This window comes from Lathyrus oleraceus, chromosome 7, assembly GCF_024323335.1.
Source record: "Lathyrus oleraceus cultivar Zhongwan6 chromosome 7, CAAS_Psat_ZW6_1.0, whole genome shotgun sequence".
Taxonomy (NCBI): domain Eukaryota; kingdom Viridiplantae; phylum Streptophyta; class Magnoliopsida; order Fabales; family Fabaceae; genus Lathyrus; species Lathyrus oleraceus.
In genome coordinates, this window is record NC_066585.1 from 506202535 (window position 1) to 506221628 (window position 19094).

General features: G+C 37.6%; 1 long non-coding RNA gene across 1 annotated transcript; it reads left to right on the forward strand.

Moving 5' to 3' along the window:
* Positions 1 to 12232: 12232 nt before the first annotated feature.
* Positions 12233 to 13509, forward strand: LOC127105955 (uncharacterized). The gene is made up of 2 exons (XR_007795192.1): positions 12233 to 12672; positions 12765 to 13509. It is a non-coding gene; the product is annotated as an uncharacterized LOC127105955 (long non-coding RNA).
* Positions 13510 to 19094: the final 5585 nt, after the last annotated feature.

The window sequence follows — 19094 nt, forward strand, 5'->3', positions numbered from 1 at the left end:
GAAATGGCGATGCATGAAGCAATCGACTTACAAAAGGATGGATGAATACGTGTTGGTTCTGTTAAGTTTTGAAAATGATTACTCAATGTTGGATCGAGCTTTTGATCTTGTTTTGAAATGGTTATCGGATGTTCATTTTAATTCTTGTATTAACAGATGAATAAAGAATGAAAGAAATAAATATTATACACTTTATGGGAGAGGGGTACATTTGTTATGTATGGGGATTGTTCATGGCAATCAAACAATAAGAATATATGCCTCATACATCATACAAGTAGGCAACAGTTATCAAACAAAGCAGATAAATAAACATGTATATAATCAAATCAAAGAATCAAATAATGAAATAATAGAACATTAAACAATGCATGTGAGTATGAATATGTTAAACAATCAAACAATAGAAGCATGGATGAAAGGAACAAGTATAGGAGATAACAGATGAATCAGACAGATGAAACTATGGACACAAAGGATCACTGAATAATTTAATCAGGAAATGAGGTGAGGATACAATAAAATCAAGATGAAAGGCCTCTAATACATGGCATATGATATGAACAAGGGAGGATCAAAAGATCTCTTCAATTGCCATAAGCAATCCCTAAGTCAAACATCGATCATAAAGAGGTCAACTAAAAATTCAAGTCAACTTAAAAATTATCAAATAAATAGAAAATTAATCAATAAAATTATGAAAAATTAAACTAAATAAGTTGGGGTCAGGACATCATCATCCCCCAAAAATATTTTTAAAATAATGAAAATTGGCACGTGAATTAATTAAAACAAAACATAGGTCAAACCAAAAGTCAATTAATAAGACTAGGTTAGAAATAAATCAAGAATAAATAGTAAATTATTCAAGAAAATCATGAAAAATTAAACTAAATAAGGTGGGGTCATGATATCATCATCCCTCAAAAAGATTTTTAAAATAATGAAAATTGGTATATGAATTAATTAAAATAAAACAGAAGTCAAACTGAAAGTCAGCCAACCAAACTAGGTCAAAAATAAATCCAAAATAAATTGAAAATGTGAAATAGAATTCCTAGAAAAGGTCATGTTGACCATGAGACAGTGGTCAACCTTCATCCCAAAAATCAAATGCTAAAAATAGTTTTAAGTCATAAAAATAAAATCAATAAAATAAAAGTGTGTTAAAATGGACCATTTAGAATAAATAATTAAAATAAAATATTAATATTAAAAAAATACGAAAATAAAAATTATATAAAATTGAATAAAACGTTAAGAAAAGTGAAAAATATTTTTGGGTAATTTTATGGACGAAGAAAATATTTTAAATAAGAAAAAGAAATATGAAAATGGAAGGATCAATGGTGATGAACATGGTAAGCAAGCATAGATATATCAAAACATGGCCATGGAAGAGATGATTAACTAATGGAAAATAGAAGTGGAATGGAATCTGATATGTGATGAAGCTTTGACTCCTTCCCACAAAATTCTAATGCTCCTCTAGGGTTAGGGTTTCAGCTTCTTAAATAGGGTGGATTAGGTGTTCTCATGGGCTTTTTAATAAGTGATTTATCCATAAGAATAAAAGTGTGAAGTGAGGTGTAAAATGTTGTTATTTTGGGCCAAACTTAAGTGAATGGATGTCCAATGCATGGCCAAAAGAGGTAAAAAAACGTGACTGGTTTGTGCAGCATGCTTAGAAAATCTGATTGGGCCAGCCAAACCCAAAATCTGCCTAGAAAATCAAGTCATGGTGCCCACTTTAAATGAATGTATCTCTCAAACCATGGATCCAAATGAGATGATTCTAAAAGGATGTGAAATAGGACATGGAAAGGTACAATTGTTGTGAAGAAATTATTTTCAAATAATGCCTTGAAGTGCAAGAAAACTGGCCAAGAAGTCTTGACAAATTTTGAAGATTTTGGACTTAGAAATTTTTCTAAGTGTCCTAAAACAATGTCTCACTTTGACTAAGCATAACTTTCTCAATTCTAATCCAAATGGAGCAAACTTTATATCTATAGAAATCTTGGAACAAGAGGAACAACTTTCATGTTGGAGAAATTTTCAAATGGAGCTCTTATCTTGATGAAAAATGGGCTTAAAGTGAGTGCAATGATCATGAAAACTTGCCCTAAATGGAAAGTCAACCATTTCCAAATTAAGTAACTTTTCCAATTCCTGATTAAATGATGAATCCATGATCCAAACTTGATCAAATTTCACATGTAGGGTCCCCTAGGCATGGATTTTGAGATTCCACTCTCAAAATGTCAAGAGTTGACTTTTCTGTCCCCATAGTTGACTTTTCCCAAACTGTCTGATTCCCGATTCCATTGATCAATTGAAGAACTTCTAGCTCAAATAAAGAGGTGATTTTTTGTATGTAGACCCTTGTGGACATATGGAGGGCCATGGAAAAGAGTTTCATCCAAAGAATCAGAAATAAACTGATTTTATATCAAACCCTAGTTTTAGGGCAAAATGATCAAGAACTGATTGCACTGATTGCCAATGGATCTTTCTGAGATAATTGTCAATCTTCCTAGGCCAAGATGCCTCTCTAATCATGACATGGATGAGATCCTCTACTTCCAACCAAACATTTCCTGTTGCAGGTAGCCATGAAACCCTAATTTCTGATTAAATCCAGATGAACACTCTGATAGCTTTGAATCCTTCACAGATGAACTGAGGACCATAATAAGATACTTGGACCCCCCTGAGACCCTTGAGACTTGTATACTTAGAAAATGAATTCCAATTCTCAATCTTGCTTTGTGTGGGCTCCTTCTGTTAAGGAGTGATCGATCAAAACCTGATCTCCATGTCACTAATGCAGTACGCAATGAGTATGACCTAATATGATGCTAATGAAGTGTAAAACATAATCCCATGTTTCCAGGAAAAATGAAGGGTAAATTTTGGGGTATTACAAATGGTATTGAAAAAATGTGATAGACACTGATGATTGCCTAACTGGTTCTCGGGTTTGAGAGATAGAGATTACTAGATAGGAACTGGGTGTAAAAAGGGGTTTTTCCAATGGGGATTGGACTTTGCAAGAGGTTTGCCAAACAAGGTCTGGGCTTTGGCAGGCTATGTCAATTGGGCACTTTGTTGTAGGCACGAAAACCTCAGTGGGTCCCATAGGCACAATGGCGGGGATGAAGTTTTCAAAACATGGCTACCCTTCATGGGACTCACCAAACCTACACTGGGTATTTTGAAACAAATCAAAAGGAAAAGTCTTGACAGAGACAACCCTTCTCGTGCAAAAGGCAACGAGGGGGAGACGTGATCTCATGCACCAAGCAACGAAATAAACTCACGAAAGGAGAGTTATCTCAATGAAATCATCTCCATGAAGGAGGCAAAAGGCTTATGCGGGGTAAGTGAAAAGGGGTGATTTGAAAAATCCTGCCGGGGTTGCCAACTAGGAGTCCTTCAAGGATCAAACAAATAGGTCATATATTTATATCTTGTAATGCCAACGGGGTGGATTATTAAAAGGGTGCCAACGGAAGTGGGCTATAGAATAGTGTCAAAAGAGTTTGGGCTTGCTTCATTTTTGTTAGAGAGCTTCATGCTATGTTGGATGATATGCATGAATGGAATGATATGGATTATGCATGACAGGTTTATGCAATGATATGAGGGTCTACGAATGCCCCAATCTTGGGTACGGTATACTGAATGCTAAGAAAAATTAGCTTGGGTTGCAAGGCTTCTGATTTATGGGGTGTGGGCTGCGTCTTGCATGACTTCTCGACATCTTAACTTCTTGATATTGCCAGAGGAAGAATCTGACATGGACCTTCTGATGCCCCGGGATGGAAAGCTTTCACAGGCAGGGAGAGAACCTTCCTTTCTTTGGATAGGCTTGCCCTAGTCTGTTGGGGATTTGCACGGGTTGCGTCAGTCACAAGCTACGAAGCGACTTTGTCTTGGATTATCTAGATCTGGCATGCCCTAGTGTCTTGGAACTACATTCCTCTGATTAACCATCTCGGGGAGATTTACTTCTTGTCCTCTTGGGGTGGCTTGCCCTAGTACGAGTCTTGAAGAAAACGTTTCCTCTGTTTGGCTGATCTTTGAGGGAGTGCCCCTGACTAAATGATATTCGGAGATATTTATCCAACCTTGATGTGACTTCCTCTGATTGATTGGATCTTGTAGAGATTTCTCGACGTGACTGCCTTTGATTGATTGGATCTTGAAGCAATTTTATCTTTTTACTCCACATAGTCTTCAGAGTCCTGCCTTGGTGTGTTCGAGAGAAGTGGCTTGCCCCTACTCAATGGAGGTCTCAGGAGTTCTTCACTTTTGAATCATCAAGTTCCTCAATTCATGTTCATTATGGAAGATTTCTGGATGTCAGATGTTTACTCACGAGTAAAACAAGTTCATTTTGTAAATGATAATGCGAATGTCATGTTTATGCTAGTTCTGAAATCCCATTATGTTCATTGGAATTATGACATATAGTGAATAGATCACTAATGAAAATGTCATGTCGATACCAACGCAAATGATAAGCAAACCATTAACGAGTCAGTTTTAACACGATTATACTGACTATAGTACACTTTCAAACTAAACCCTGCTTCAATTAGGTCTTTTGAGGGTTGTAACGTGGCCCAGTTCACGGTTTTAGAAATAAAGGATTTATGGCTCGAAACCTATTCCAACCCACCCATTCTCCTTGATGTTCTCCAGTCCTACGTTCAACTAGTTTAATACAAGCGCTTTTCTTCCAAAAGGGATTTGGGAGTGAAAATGAACCCACGAGGTTTTTAGAGTGGCAGTCATGCACCTTTTGTTTGTTTTGTTGCCACACGATTTTTTTCTTGGTGAGGATTTTCTTATGATTCCTCTTTGTTGCTTTTTGATTCTGATGTGCGATCCACAGGGATACCCCAATTTTGGCCTAAGTCACTTGTTCTAAAGTTTCGACTTAGCGGGATTTCTTTCTTATGTCTTTGATATTTGGGAACAAATCGTGTGACATTTTTTCGATTGATCGAAAGGGTTATAACTGTCTCGTACCTTTGTGGGTGAGGGACAACCAATGTGGACTTATTGTTTCCGACCTCTTGTGAGGGATAAGATATGGTTGATCCTCAGATAGGACACGCCTCATTTGAAGTTTGAATGCCTGGTCAAGCTAACTGATGACTACCTTACCCAGTGTTAAGATTAAGGGTTTTACGTTCAGAAAGAAACTCTTACTCCTTGGCTCAAATGGTTAACTGGGGATTATCTTCCTTATAACTCTGGTGTTTAGGATTTGAAACAATTCCTTACATTATCAACAAGGTTCTATTCAAAAGCGTACGTGCAATGATTTTGTGTTTTCAATTTCGTCATTCTCCTTTTGATTTTGCTTAACAAAAGTTTGATATTGATGGAAAATATGAGTGAACACGAATGAATTTATTCAAAATGATGCATATTTATTTCAGTATCATTATTATTAAAAAACAAACGAGTTTATTACAAGTAAATGTTAAAAATGACAACCAAGAAAAATTATACATGAAAAATGATCGAACAAACTAATGATTGCTGAAGCGGTCAGCCTTATTCCTCCCACGGCTTGGGGTCTTGGTTCTGGAAGAAGTTGATGGGATTGTCCCATAGATACAACTTCTTCAGATCTACCACTGCTATGACTACGACATTGCAGATGTACTGGCTTACATAGGGTTGTTCATTACGTTTGGAACAGCTGGCGTGAAGCATATTGTATGAATGTCGGGAAGTCAGCTTGATCATAACAGGTTCTGGACAAAGGCCTAACAACGGTGAGCTTTCTTGAGTAGGTATGATGAAATCCAATGATGCATGAATGCAACAGGCTTTTATGTTCCCGGAGGAATGCATATGCTGAATGATGTGATAAAATGGCATGCAACATCATGGATCCAAGGGTTCACAGCATCTTGGACGATCTGATCGCGGAGCTCAAGGTATGTTGAAGGTTTATTTCCCTACAAGAAACAACCATGTCCCCTCACAAGGTGAGTACTAATACTTATGAAGATGCTTAGATTCACGGATCATGAGGCGAAAGTATCGTTATATCCACAAGACATCTTGTGAGTTAACAATACCCTCGGGATGATCTCCTCTAAGTGAGGTTTCCCTCAACTTCGAAAGCCATGGGCTGTCTAAGGTCCTTGGAGTCATGGCCTCTCCTTGAAAGAATGGCTGTCAGCGCGAACGCAACTCACGGGCCAACAAAACTCCAAAAACAATTTATTCCAAGCGGGATGTTCGTGTCTCCCTCTCAAGACAACTACGTCCGGCAGGTCAACACGAAGTCCCTCCTATCTTAAGTGAACTCTCTAAGCCTGTGTATTGGGCTTTTCACTCCATAGTAAATCAATTCCCATAACATCACAACTATATATATATATATATATATATATATATATATATATATATATATATATATATATATATATATATATATATATATATATATATATATATATATATATATATATATATATATATATATATATATATATATATATATATATATATATATAACAGAAATATATATAATAGGAATGGATAAATAAAGCAAACGATAACAGAAGTAAACATCCAAGAAAAATGATACATGCAAGCTAGGCTTGACTCGTCTATGGGATTAATCCCCAGCAGAGTCGCCAGCTGAAGCGCCGCGAAAAATACAGAGTCGCCACCGGATTTTATTTATTCGAAAGGAAAGGGAAAATAGCAATAAAACCCCAAATGAGAGAAATGGTCTCGCAACCAAGAGCGGATTCGGAAGTGGTTTATGCAAGAGGTATTAGGACCCCTCACATCCATGGTACTTCATGGGAACCACTTGCTCGTATCACATGTGTATGGATATTTGTTTATATGTAAGTTGCTTGCTATCGGGAATGAGATGAAAGAATAAGATGGGGGAAAAATAAGTTTTAATTTAGTGTGCACACCAAGGATTTGGGCCCTTGTGCCTACGTATCCTCATACGTGCAATGAGGAAATCAGAGCTCCGTAGTTCGACTCACAAACGAAACATTTGTTGGTTGTTTTTACTGAACAGTATTGACGTTCGTGCGCTACTGTTTACTTGCTTGTATACTTTGTCATGGGATCGGGAAGTATTTGCTTGTTTGCGGTAAAGTGGACACGTTCGGTTCGCACTCTAGTAGTTAAACATTACTTGCTCGCACATGGAGGCTTAAGCATCGTTCACGGTAGAACGGAAGTAACACGTTCTTATTGAAAGGTTTTGAAAATGATGCCCTGAGGCAAAAGATGATTTGATTTGTTGGGGTTGATTTTATGTATGGAGGCAAGCATCAGACCCTTGGCTAGATACAATCAACGGTCCAATAACTCGGGAGTTGAGAGGACAATGTTATCGTAACCACTCTTTTTCATCCAAAAAAGAGATTTGAATTGTGAAAAGAGTTTGCCAAGTCTAATCATTGGAACTTAGAGGGAGACAAGTATCTGACCCTTGACTAAGTACAGTCAACAATCAGAGTACTTAGGAATTAAGAGGACCATGGAGTCCTAACTACTCTTTTTCTCCCTCATAGCACCTAGATCTAACTTGTTTGAATCATTAGGTGTTTTAAGGAGGAAAGTCTAGTGTCGAGTCCTCAGGCTAGATACGATCGACAACCCAAGTACTTGAATGTTGTGTACAAACACATACACCCCATTTTCCATTCCAATCTGTTATGAAAATGGTTTTGAAAAAGGAACTTGACGTCTGATCAAGTGTTTGAATTTATTATGAAAAGTGGGAGTGAAAAATGGAGGTGAGAGGTAGAATGAGTTTGAGAAGAGAATGGATAAGGGATGATAGAATGGATCGTGGAGTGGATGGAGAATATTTGATGTTGGATCAAATATTCACATTGCAATGGTGTGAGTTTTATCTGGAAAACAACTTGACGTTGAATCAAGTACCTTTCGTTTCTTTTGAAATACTTTATTTATAGTTTTGTATTTTATCTTTGTTATTAACATGCATGGCGAACTAACTAGAAAGCAATAAATCTAAGATATTACATGACTATGGGGTGAGGAACCATTTGACCCACGATGGAGGGATGGATCCACATAATACAACATACATGGGAATGGAAAGAATTATACAATTTACAAACTATTAAACTATGTACCATGCCAAGATCATACAAGTGGCATGGTACTTCAAACAATACAAGGCTAATGAATGGGTTAGAAGCACGAATACCTAGGAGTGAGCTTGAATCCCAATGTCACATATGGAAACATAAGGCAACAAACGGTTTAGCATCAGATCAAGTCAAATGAATGAGAATGGTGCAACAATATATAAGTCTATTCAATGGTTAAAATAGATTCAAAAGGTAATGGATTAATCATGAAAAACAATCAAAGACATATCACGTGATTATGGCAAATGAAATTAGACATACAGGGCATTCATCGCCTAAATTGAAATGATAATTTTCAATTTAATCAATATGATCACTGTCGCACCTCGAAAAAATGCGATCCCTCGCGATAGGACGCAGAAAAATGTTAGTTCGAACAGAGTCACTACCGAACTTTATTCATTCCAATGAAGGAATAGGAAAATATCGAGAGAACCTTTAGAAATAAGAATAATGGTCGTCGCAACCATATTCGGGTTCGGGAGTCGATTACGCAAGGGGAAGGTATTATCACCCCTCACGTCCGTTGTACTCAACGGGAACCTTTTAGTCTGATTTTGCTATCTGAATGTTAGTTGACTGTTATTTTCTTGCTTCGAGTAATTAGAATTGATGATAGATATGGATGAAGACCTCAGGAGGGGGGAAATGGGAGGTTTTTTATTAGTGTGCTCGCGAAGATACATCAATCTCCTGCATACGTATCCTTACGGTGCAATAAGGAAATCAGAGCATTCGTAGTTCAGGCTACTACGAATATTTGGTGTGTTTTGTTTGATGAACGACTGTGTAGGTCGGCGTTCTAACGGCTAAACGCTGGCTTGTCTACTCTCGATGGAGGCTCTAGCACTGGTTTGTTGTGCGCATTAGAAAGGATTAACAATGTTCTTTTTTAAAAGGGTTTTGGTCACACAGGGGTGACAAGTTGAATTGATGTGTTTGATGTTTGATTGGTTTCGATCACGCGGGGGAGAGAAGCTAGTTTAATTTGTTTGAGATGTTTTTGAAGAACAACGAAAGATTGAGCAATGTGGTGCACACCAATCGTCCAATTCTTTCGAGGAATAATAAGGCGACCGCCTTCTACTTCCTTTTTCGTTTGAATTATTTTTGAAAGTTTGTTTGCGAATGTTGAATATGCACGGTAGTGAGGCGTACGCCTCCTACTGGCTTATTCAAAGAATAATGAGGCGTGCGCCACTTATTCCTTTATCCAAGTTTAATTAGCGTGTTTTAGTCGGAAGTCGATAATTTGAGCAATGTGGCGAGCGCCAATTATTCAAATAATCGAGAGATGGTGAGGCGAACGCCTCCCATATTTTATCATCCGAAGTTTAATTTATAAAAGGAAATATCCTTAGATATTGTATTTGATTTGCGAAAATAGTTTGAATTGGTAGGTTTTGAAAAGTCGATGATTTGAGCAATGTGGCGTATACCAATTATTCAAATAATCAAGGAATGGTGAGGCGAACGTCTCCCATTCTCTTCATTTGAAGTTCAATTTATAAAGTTTATTTTTGTGAAATTGCATTTGATATAAAAGGTGATTTGACACACATACAGTTGACTGTGCTTTTGGAATTAAGAGCTTCTACTGCTTTCTTCTCAGGCTTCAGTGTTATTCTTTGATTCAACTCCTCTATGATTTTACTAATATTTTCTCTCTTATGTAGGCTTCATCAGATTTTGAGCACTTTGGATTTCGATATACCTTATTCCATTACCTTTGTAGCATCAACATCAATTGAAATTTTGGTGGTTATTTCTGTAATGGCTTCGTTTGGCTTAGGGTTTAGGACTGTTTTAACAGTTGGTAGCCCGTGGTTCTATTAGGTAATGACCTTAGTCTTCAGCCTATGCGTCGTATATCTTATGTTGTTACCTTCCTGATACTGGTGTGAATTGACTATTGTAGGTGCTTGTTGCTGAAGATCATGATAATCTACATTTGGGATAACATCTTCCTCGTGATTCTCCAACATAGCATCATACTTTACATCTTTCTGGTTAAAATCCTTGTTGAATGCTGACTTATCATAATAAAATAAATTGTTATAAATGATAGCACTCTGGTCCTATGCAAACGCAGCTGGTTTGGACATCCTTAGTTCGAAAGACTTGGAGTCCCAGTTTATTGAAAACTTTGATGCAATTTCATGTATCAAGCAGACTTTCTTCTCCAATGTAGAAGACTTTGAGTTCAAATTTGCAGCAAACTCTTTATTGGCAACACCCTCGGTGGAATTCCCATATCTCTCCTTGGCTTATGTTTCCTTGATGTGATATTGTTGCAGTTTTGTTGCGCAGGTCTGAAGGCTGACTTCGCAAGTATGCATGGTTCTTGGCCCTGGAGTGGATTTCTATCCTGCAATGCGGTCGGTTATTCGCGGCTGCCCCTTTAGAGTTTTTTGAAGGAGTGTTGATGCTTCAACGACAATGTTGGTTAAAAGGGTAGTTGGCTTAAGTTAAAGACACAGTTGCAGGTTATAAGTCGGTTGTGATTTACCCTTTCAGAACAATTGGTAAGGTTGTACATACCACTGGTAACATAGTTTAGCAATGTATGTTTCCTGTTCGTACTTGGAACTGTTGTGAGTTATGATTTGACCAGGGCCACTTTGTTGCAGGTTCTTTTAAAACTTGTAGCTTTCCATATGCTTCTTCGCACTTTTATCCTGGCGCACCTGTATTCACATTCACATTGTCGGTGTAGCGCTGCTAGCTCTTGGATCTATATGTCACCGCATGATACGGGAGAGAATCTTATACTATCTTGTGGAAACTAATGCAAGGAATGGCTTGAGAAGCTGATGTGGCCAGCGGATGCATACCTTTCGTTTTTAATTCTTTCACTTGGCTTGACTGTAATATTATTTAGAACCTAGGATTGCTTATAACCGACGACATGATGTATTCTCATGGATGATATTTGAAACAAATATGTTTGTTACCCCAGAACTTTGTTCAGATAATGCGATTTTAAACCGAAATTCTAAACCAAACAATGTTGTATTCTAAAATCCATGACCATGTTTATGCATAGATCACCACTTAATACCCATTCTAAAGGAGTCCTCAGTACATCACTCAAAAGAATGGTGAATATAAATGAAGAAGAAAGCTGTGAATTTATTTTGAATTATCAGTGAGCAATGCTTTTTCAAAGTAGACATGAAGCTAACAGCGTTACAAATTACTTTGACACACTGGCAATTATTGCTTTGTAATGGAACATGCTCATGGCTATGCTAATGGACTCACCGACATGATACTCGCATGGTGAGACTCACCCATGACCTTGATTCAAACTAGTATTCCACCTCAGGCAATATCCTTTCATTATATCCATTTTCTCGCCTTCATATAATAAATCATACTCTTAGATGAAATGGATTTTATGAAAATTTTAATATACCCGAACAAAATTGGGGTATGACAATCACAAACCAAAGAAATCTATTAAAAGTCAATTAAAGTGAATATTAATTCTAAAAATTAAAATCTACCTAAACATGAATTAGGATCAAAGTCAATCGAATGTGACATTCACAATCCAAAATCAAGAATTGAATTCTAATCTACATGATCATACAAATCACCATAGAAAAAGTCCAATTGAACGGAAAATTAACCTAATGGGAAATACATGATATAATCAACATTAACCGTATTAATCTCAATAAAAATCTACAAAAATGAATATCAAGACTTAATGACTAAATTTCTAATCATGGCAAGGTTGGTCAATCATGAGTTAATTCTGAAAAAATAAGAAACTAAATCTAATCTAACAATTGATTAAATCTAATTCCTAACCAACTATCTAATTAAACCTAGTCATGGATTAACTACTTAATCAACAAAAAAAATGAATTAAATCCTAATATCTAAAACAATTAGCATCATGTTAATCCATAAAATACTTGAATAAATTAATCATCATTAAGCAAAAGATTAATGAGGGGTTAATAAATTAAATTAAGAACAAAGGTTATGGGGGTATGACAACAGATCGGGCGTGTGTAGCCATGAAAAATGTTGGGCCAAAGGCCCAAGCCTTCTATTAAGCTACCGGATCCCGAAATCAACAGTCCATATCCGCTCCAAGAATCTCCGGTCCCGAACCAAAGTGTGAAGGTACTGGAACTTCTTCGATTCTTCCGTTCTTCTATTTCTATCCTTGATAATGGAGGTCCCGATTTTTTTGCGACGTAGTTGTGGAGTGAGTTTTGGTTATGAAGATTGAATGTTGTGGATGAAGGTTCTATTGGAGATGAAGGTTGGTGGCTGCGGAAATTTATACAGGTTAAAGAATTGTGGTTGTGAAGAGAGTTGAAGAAAGAGATCGAAGAGACTCCTTTTGCAGGTTTTTTGTGTGACTGTTACAGGGTGATGGTGAGAGAACCGAAACTCAGTAGTGATTCCATTGAAGAGTTGGTTGAAGGTTGCAGGGAGAGTTTGGATTGTGTATTGCATATTTAAGGTTTTTTTTTATGTTGAAGATTAGGGAGTATTTAAGAAGTTCTGCTGAAGGTTTTAATGTGTTGAAATCTCAGTTTTTTCCTGAATTTTCAGCTTGCAGGTTTGTTATCGGTTAGCAGTTGATGGTTTGGAAATTCTGTTGTGGATCCTTTTCTAAGGGCTTTTTGTTCTGTCATATCAGTTGGTAAAATTGGTTGTTAGAAATTCTGTTAGGCTTTTGGTTCAGCTTTTGAATTCGGTTATGACAGTTAGGATAGTTGATGAGGTGGTTAGATGGTTAGAAAAACAGTTAGGAAATCAGTTGGTTCATTCTGTTTGACAACTATGATTCAGTTGAGGGAGTTTGAATGAGGGAGAGGAGTTGTTATAGGTTGTATCTTTGACAACTATGATTTTTTTTGTGTTTCATTTGCACAGGTTATTCGTAAGAAGTTAATACATCAGCCCTATTACCAGCCTTTTTGTTCATTAAAAGTTGATCTTGTAACCTCAAATATTTACTTAAGCATGACAAGCCAGATCCATATTTCCATAAGATGTGAGACATCTTCATCCTCAAAGATGCCACTCCTTTCGGCAGCAGGGTTGAAAATGCCAGGCTTTTCCTTTACATGGGACTCAAAGTACATCAACGACCTTGCATAAGCCTGTCAAGGAAACTGGACTTTGATCCTTTGACTTTTGTCGTAAATATGAATATGAGGTTGAATGTAGTATGGTTTATGGTTAAGTTTATGAAATGTGAATATGAATATTCATGTATGTATGGAAATTGAATGTTAGAGATTGGGTAAAAATGTTTGTGTTACAATTTCGAATTGAATGGTTTAATGGCTTATGTTTTAGAATGGAAATTGAATTAAAAGTGGTTATTTATGTAAGTTGAATGCAAAGCTTGAATAGCTATACGATCGTGAATGTGGTTAAAATGTAATTGAGTGAGATTCATTATGGGATTTTTAGTGGTGCCATTGTACATGAAATGGTTATGAACATGAGATTTAGAACATGATTTAGGTCTTGTATAAGATGAACATGGTTTTGTAAAAAAGGTTTAGAATGAACGTGAACACGAGTTAAAAGGTGAAAATGACATTGGTTTAAAGTGGTTTATGAAAATGATTAAGAATGGTTTTAACATATGAATATGAAGATGATTAGAAATGGACTTTGGTTTAAAATGGACATGTATTATGATTTGAAAAATAAGATGGTTGATTTTGGTTAGATGGTTGACTTTGGTCAACCGGTTGACCAAAAATTCAACAGTTGACCAAAAGCCAATAGTTGTAAAAATGGTGTATTTTCTTATGGACAATTGAATATATACCACAATGCCTTTGAACCGAATGAAATATGCCTCTCTATTGATTTATCTTGAACCAAGGAAAACCAACCCTAGCAAAAGATCACAAAGATATGGAGCTATGAATGAATCTTACTCAATGAATTAGGACCACAAGTATTAATCAAGCGAATGAGCCAGATGAATTAGATGAAACCTTAATCTTGAAGATACACACCACAGATGATGATGCCATAACCAACAACTAGGGTCTTATGAATTGAATTGACCTTGATGGTGCTCATAATCCAACACTTCTGAATCAAAGTTATGACCACAACTATGGTCCCAAATTTAGGGCTTCAAGCTATGCTCCATGATGAAGACAACCAGGACGAAAGGCTCACCTCTTATTCAGTGTCATGCATGATAAAACCCTGGAATTCATGATTATGCTTTTTCAAATGCAAGTGGAATATGTTATGATACAATGGATATGTAGATGAGATGAATGCTTATCACTATATGCAAATGATTAGAGTTAGTGACCTAGATGAACTTGTGAAGGGTAGGGTGAATTTTGGGGTATGACAATAGAGAAGGGAAAATATCGATAAAACCCAAGGGAAAAGAAACAAAGAAACTGGTAAGGGAATCAATTATTCAAGGGGAAGGTATTAGCACCCCTCACATCCATGGTACTCTATGGGAACAATTTTGAATTATCTTGCATGGATGGGCGTTATAATCTCCATGTACCTGCATAAAATAAAAGGGGTTAGGAAAAGAAGTGCTCGAGGAGGATTGTGACCCTCATGCCTACGTATTCTCATGGTGCAATGAGAAAGTCAGAGCCTCGTAGTTTGGAGAACAAATACTGAAAAGGGGGGAGAGGAAAGAAGGATAGAGAAATATGCTCGACAAGGATTCGCATCCTCGTGTGTATGTATCCTTATAGTGCAATAGGAAGTCAGAGCTCTGAAGTTCGGAGAACAAAGACTAAAAAAATATATGATTGGGGGTGGGGTTTAAACCAAAAGGAAAGGAATGGAGTTAACCATAAAGGTGTGTCCCTGAAAAGGAAAGGAAATTACAATGGTGTTTAAACCAACAAAAAGGAAACTTGTCAAAGTTGGAGACTCACATGACAATGGTCTTACCAAAGAATTAGGTTTAACACGGTAAGGAAGGAAAAGCAGGAACTTGACAAAGTCGGGGACTCACATGTCAAGGGTCTTACCAAAGCAGAATGACTAATATGGTAATGAAGAAAATGGGAACTCGTTAAAGCCTGAGACTCACATGACAAGGGTCTTGCCAAAGTACGAGGACTGATATGGTAAGGAGGGAAATGGGAACTTGTTAAAGCTTGAGACTCAGATGACAAGGGTCTTGCCAAAGTACGGGGACTGATATGGTAAGAAGGAAAACAAGAACTTGTCAAAGCCTGAGACTCTCATTACAAGGATCTTACCAAAGCACCGGGTATGATATGCTAATGAAGGAAGCAAGAACTTGTCAAAGCCTGAGACTCATATGACAAGGATCTTACCAAAGCACTAGGACTGATATGCTAATGAGGAAAACAGAAACTTGTCAAAACACTGGGTCTGACATGATATGGGTCTTACCAAGGCACATGCACTGATATGGTAAGGGAGCGGTGTCAAAACCAAGAAAGTGAGAATAACCATAAGGTGTATCTAAAAAAGAATTGGTGTCAAAACCAAGAAAGCGAAATGACCATGAGGTGCATCCTTGAATTGTGGTGTCATAACCAAGAAAAGATATGGGTTAACCATGAAGGTGTGTCCAAAAAGATAAGGAAATCACAATGGTGTTTAAACCAAAAAAGATCTGAAGAGAGAATCCACAAAGGCTAGGTTCATACTTGAAAGTGATTTTACTAGAGTTTCACTAAAGTCAATGAATAGAGGCAAATAATATGAGCAACGAGGTTATTTGTCCTGTACTAAAAGATATTCTAGACAAGTGTAAGGAAGATCCCCTCTCATCATTCTTTATTGCTTAAGGCTCATGACATGCAAGCCTAGTTAAAGACTGACAAGTTGTTGAAGCATATTCCTAGAGATGCTTGAGGGGATGAGTCGGATGATTGACTATTGAGGAAAGTTGTAGTCCATTGAGGGTCTTGAACTTGTTGGGAGGTTGAATGCTCCAAGATGATAGAGGCAAGTTCCATTAAGTGACCAAGGGACTTATGGTCACTTGACAAAGATAGAAGGAAATGTAGCAGCTGAAAGGATTTAGTAGATAAAATGTGAATTTGATCAAACCAAATCAAAGGAAAGTATTGATGAACAAATAAGGATGTATGATCATAGAAAACTAGCCTAGGGTCTCATTTTTAGGTAGCCCAAGAGAAAGTCATGTGAGTGCAAAGTGTATTGTCATATGTCTCATTGTTAGATAGCCCAAGACAAAGCAATGTGTCATACCCCAAAATTTGCCCGTTGACATTACAAAGCATTTTCCAAGACCCTCTGACTTGTTCTGCAAGGCACTGATATCAAATGGACAAAAGCCCACTCATAACAGGCCCAACCCACAGGCGGCCCAAAACAGCTTGCTCGCTAGGCGAGCAACTCCTTCGCCTAGCGAGCATTTCATCATGCCACTCGCCCAGCGAAGCATCAGGTCCAGAAAAAGCCCAAACCTAGTTTGCTCGCTAGGCGAGCAATTCCTTCGCCTAGCGAAGCTTGCGAGAATTTGAAAATTTGGACCTCATTTTAAGCCCATTAGGTCACCATTGCCACTACTATAAATACATGCTCTTCTGCCACGAACAAGGACACACAGAGACGGACGAAGACGGACGGAAACACGCATCCAGAGGGAGGAACACAGAAACCCTGCTGATCCAAAGAGTTCAGAAGGCGGAAACCCTGAAGGCCGCTTACCCGCTCCGAAGCTACCACCACCCAGCTCAATCCGGCTCGCCAATTCAAGGTTGCAACTCGATTTGCAAACAGGTTTGCATCATTATCATCGCTTTAGTTTCTTAATTGGCATATGATATCACTTTAGGGTATTAATTTACACATGATTATCACTTGGTATTCTTATTTTGCATGTGGTACCGCATTAGTGTCTTAATTTGCATGTGACATCGTTTTGTACTCTCATTTGGCATATGGTACCACTTAATGTTCTTAATTAGTGGAGGATATCATAATTGAATTCATAAACATTTTGAAGCTTTGCATGAGAATTGAAATGTGCTTGAACATTGTGAAACTGAACCATATAATTATGTGTTAGAGGCCATAGGCCATGCTGCTGATTGAGGTCATAATTTCAAACCCGTGGCCGCTCGCTAGCTCATCGCTAGGCGAGCCCGCAGCGAGCCTTCGCTGAGCCTTCGCTAGGCGAAGCAGAAGCGAACAGGACAGGGGCTGCTTTGTCCCTTTGTCGCCCGTTTTATACTTACCTAATCATGACTCTGCATCATTTGGCTTAAATTCCTGGCTGTTATATTCATTTTGTGATGCAATTTCCAATTGTGTTTTATCTCAATGCTATAATCTGTGTGTTAATGGTGTAAAGGCTAGCATACTTCCGAAGAAATAACCGGCTAGGTACACCGCTTTATGCATGGGAAGACTTTCATGGAGATGGACTCTAAATTATTTCACTTTAATGTGAAAATTCATATTGGTTGCCTAATCAATTTTAATGTATTGATCCTTAATGTGTTGATTTTAATGTATCGATTCAATGCGGTATCACCATAATTACCTAATGAACTTAAAACATGGACTTTAAATAAATGATATCGGACCTCTCTCTATTACCCCACGATTACAATATTACGGTCATGTCCCGCGAATATGGGGATATCCTTAGCAAAGACCCTTCGGTAAAATCATCATAGTCCCTCGGATGTTGCCTTCGAAAATACGATTTTGTCCCTCGATGACCCTTCGGTGTAGCCTACGGTTAAATGATGATAGTCCCTTCGAATGCTAAGGTATCCTCACAACTGTTGCCTTCAATGACCAATCGATGACCCTACGATGACCCTCCTACATCCCCAGGATAAAACTACTTACTTCTCACTAGTACGGACAGTTTTACCCTCATAAGGATAGGAAATGCCCGGAAAGACCTCGGACAGGTATAACCTTAATTGCTCATTCATAACAAAAAATATACTTTTCACCTCACACCTTTCAAACATCTTTTTGGAAAATCACCACTTAGCATACATCCGCACTAGGATCATTGCCGAGTTATATTTTTCTAAACTATTTTCTAAATTAAAATGAGATAACCACTTTGTATACATTCATGCAAGAATCATTACAAAGTTAAATTCTCATTTTGCAAAACATTTTTATACAGTTTTCAACCACCTTTTTCAAACAAAAGAAACATAAATGATTGAGCAATTAAGAGCCCATGGATAACCATGGATACAAAGGGTGCTAATACCTTCCCTTTGTATAAAGTACCTCCCGAACCTAAGAATTTAAAATTAAGGTCTTTCCTGTTCTTTTCCGCCTTTCCTTATGGGATAAAAGAAAAGTCGGTGGCGACTCTTGCTAACCGCGACATTGCGATTACAAATCCAAATAAGGTCCGTTCACCGTATGACAGAACTGGCGACTCTGCTGGGGAGTATAAAGAGAGGTCCACCTTACAAATCATTTATGTTTTAATTTGTTCTTTCGTTTTAAGGGATTGTCTGAGTGAAAGATCCTACACCCGGATCTAGTGTACCTTAGGTAAGTAGCAATAGATCATCGCGACTATCCGGCGTATACTGGAATGGTCAAAATGATGGCTACGGTTAATGTGACACTTTGGTTGTCCTGATGTTCCTCATGTTCACTTGAGGAAAAATTTGGCTTCCGCGTGGTGTCATTAAAGCATTAACCAGACCTTTAGAACCCTAATTGACTCATCCTAGCCATTAGAAAGTAGTGAGATAACTGGCTTCGGTTCCGACTGAAGTTGGTTGATACTCGATACTACACTCTTTGAGATTGGACTTTAGGGAAGCTTCGGTCAACCACTTGGTGTTGCACTGAAGTGGACCTAAAGAAAGGTCGATGATCTGAGATCCTTCTAGAACCCGGTTACTATTCTAGGACAGGTTGAACCAACCAAACTTC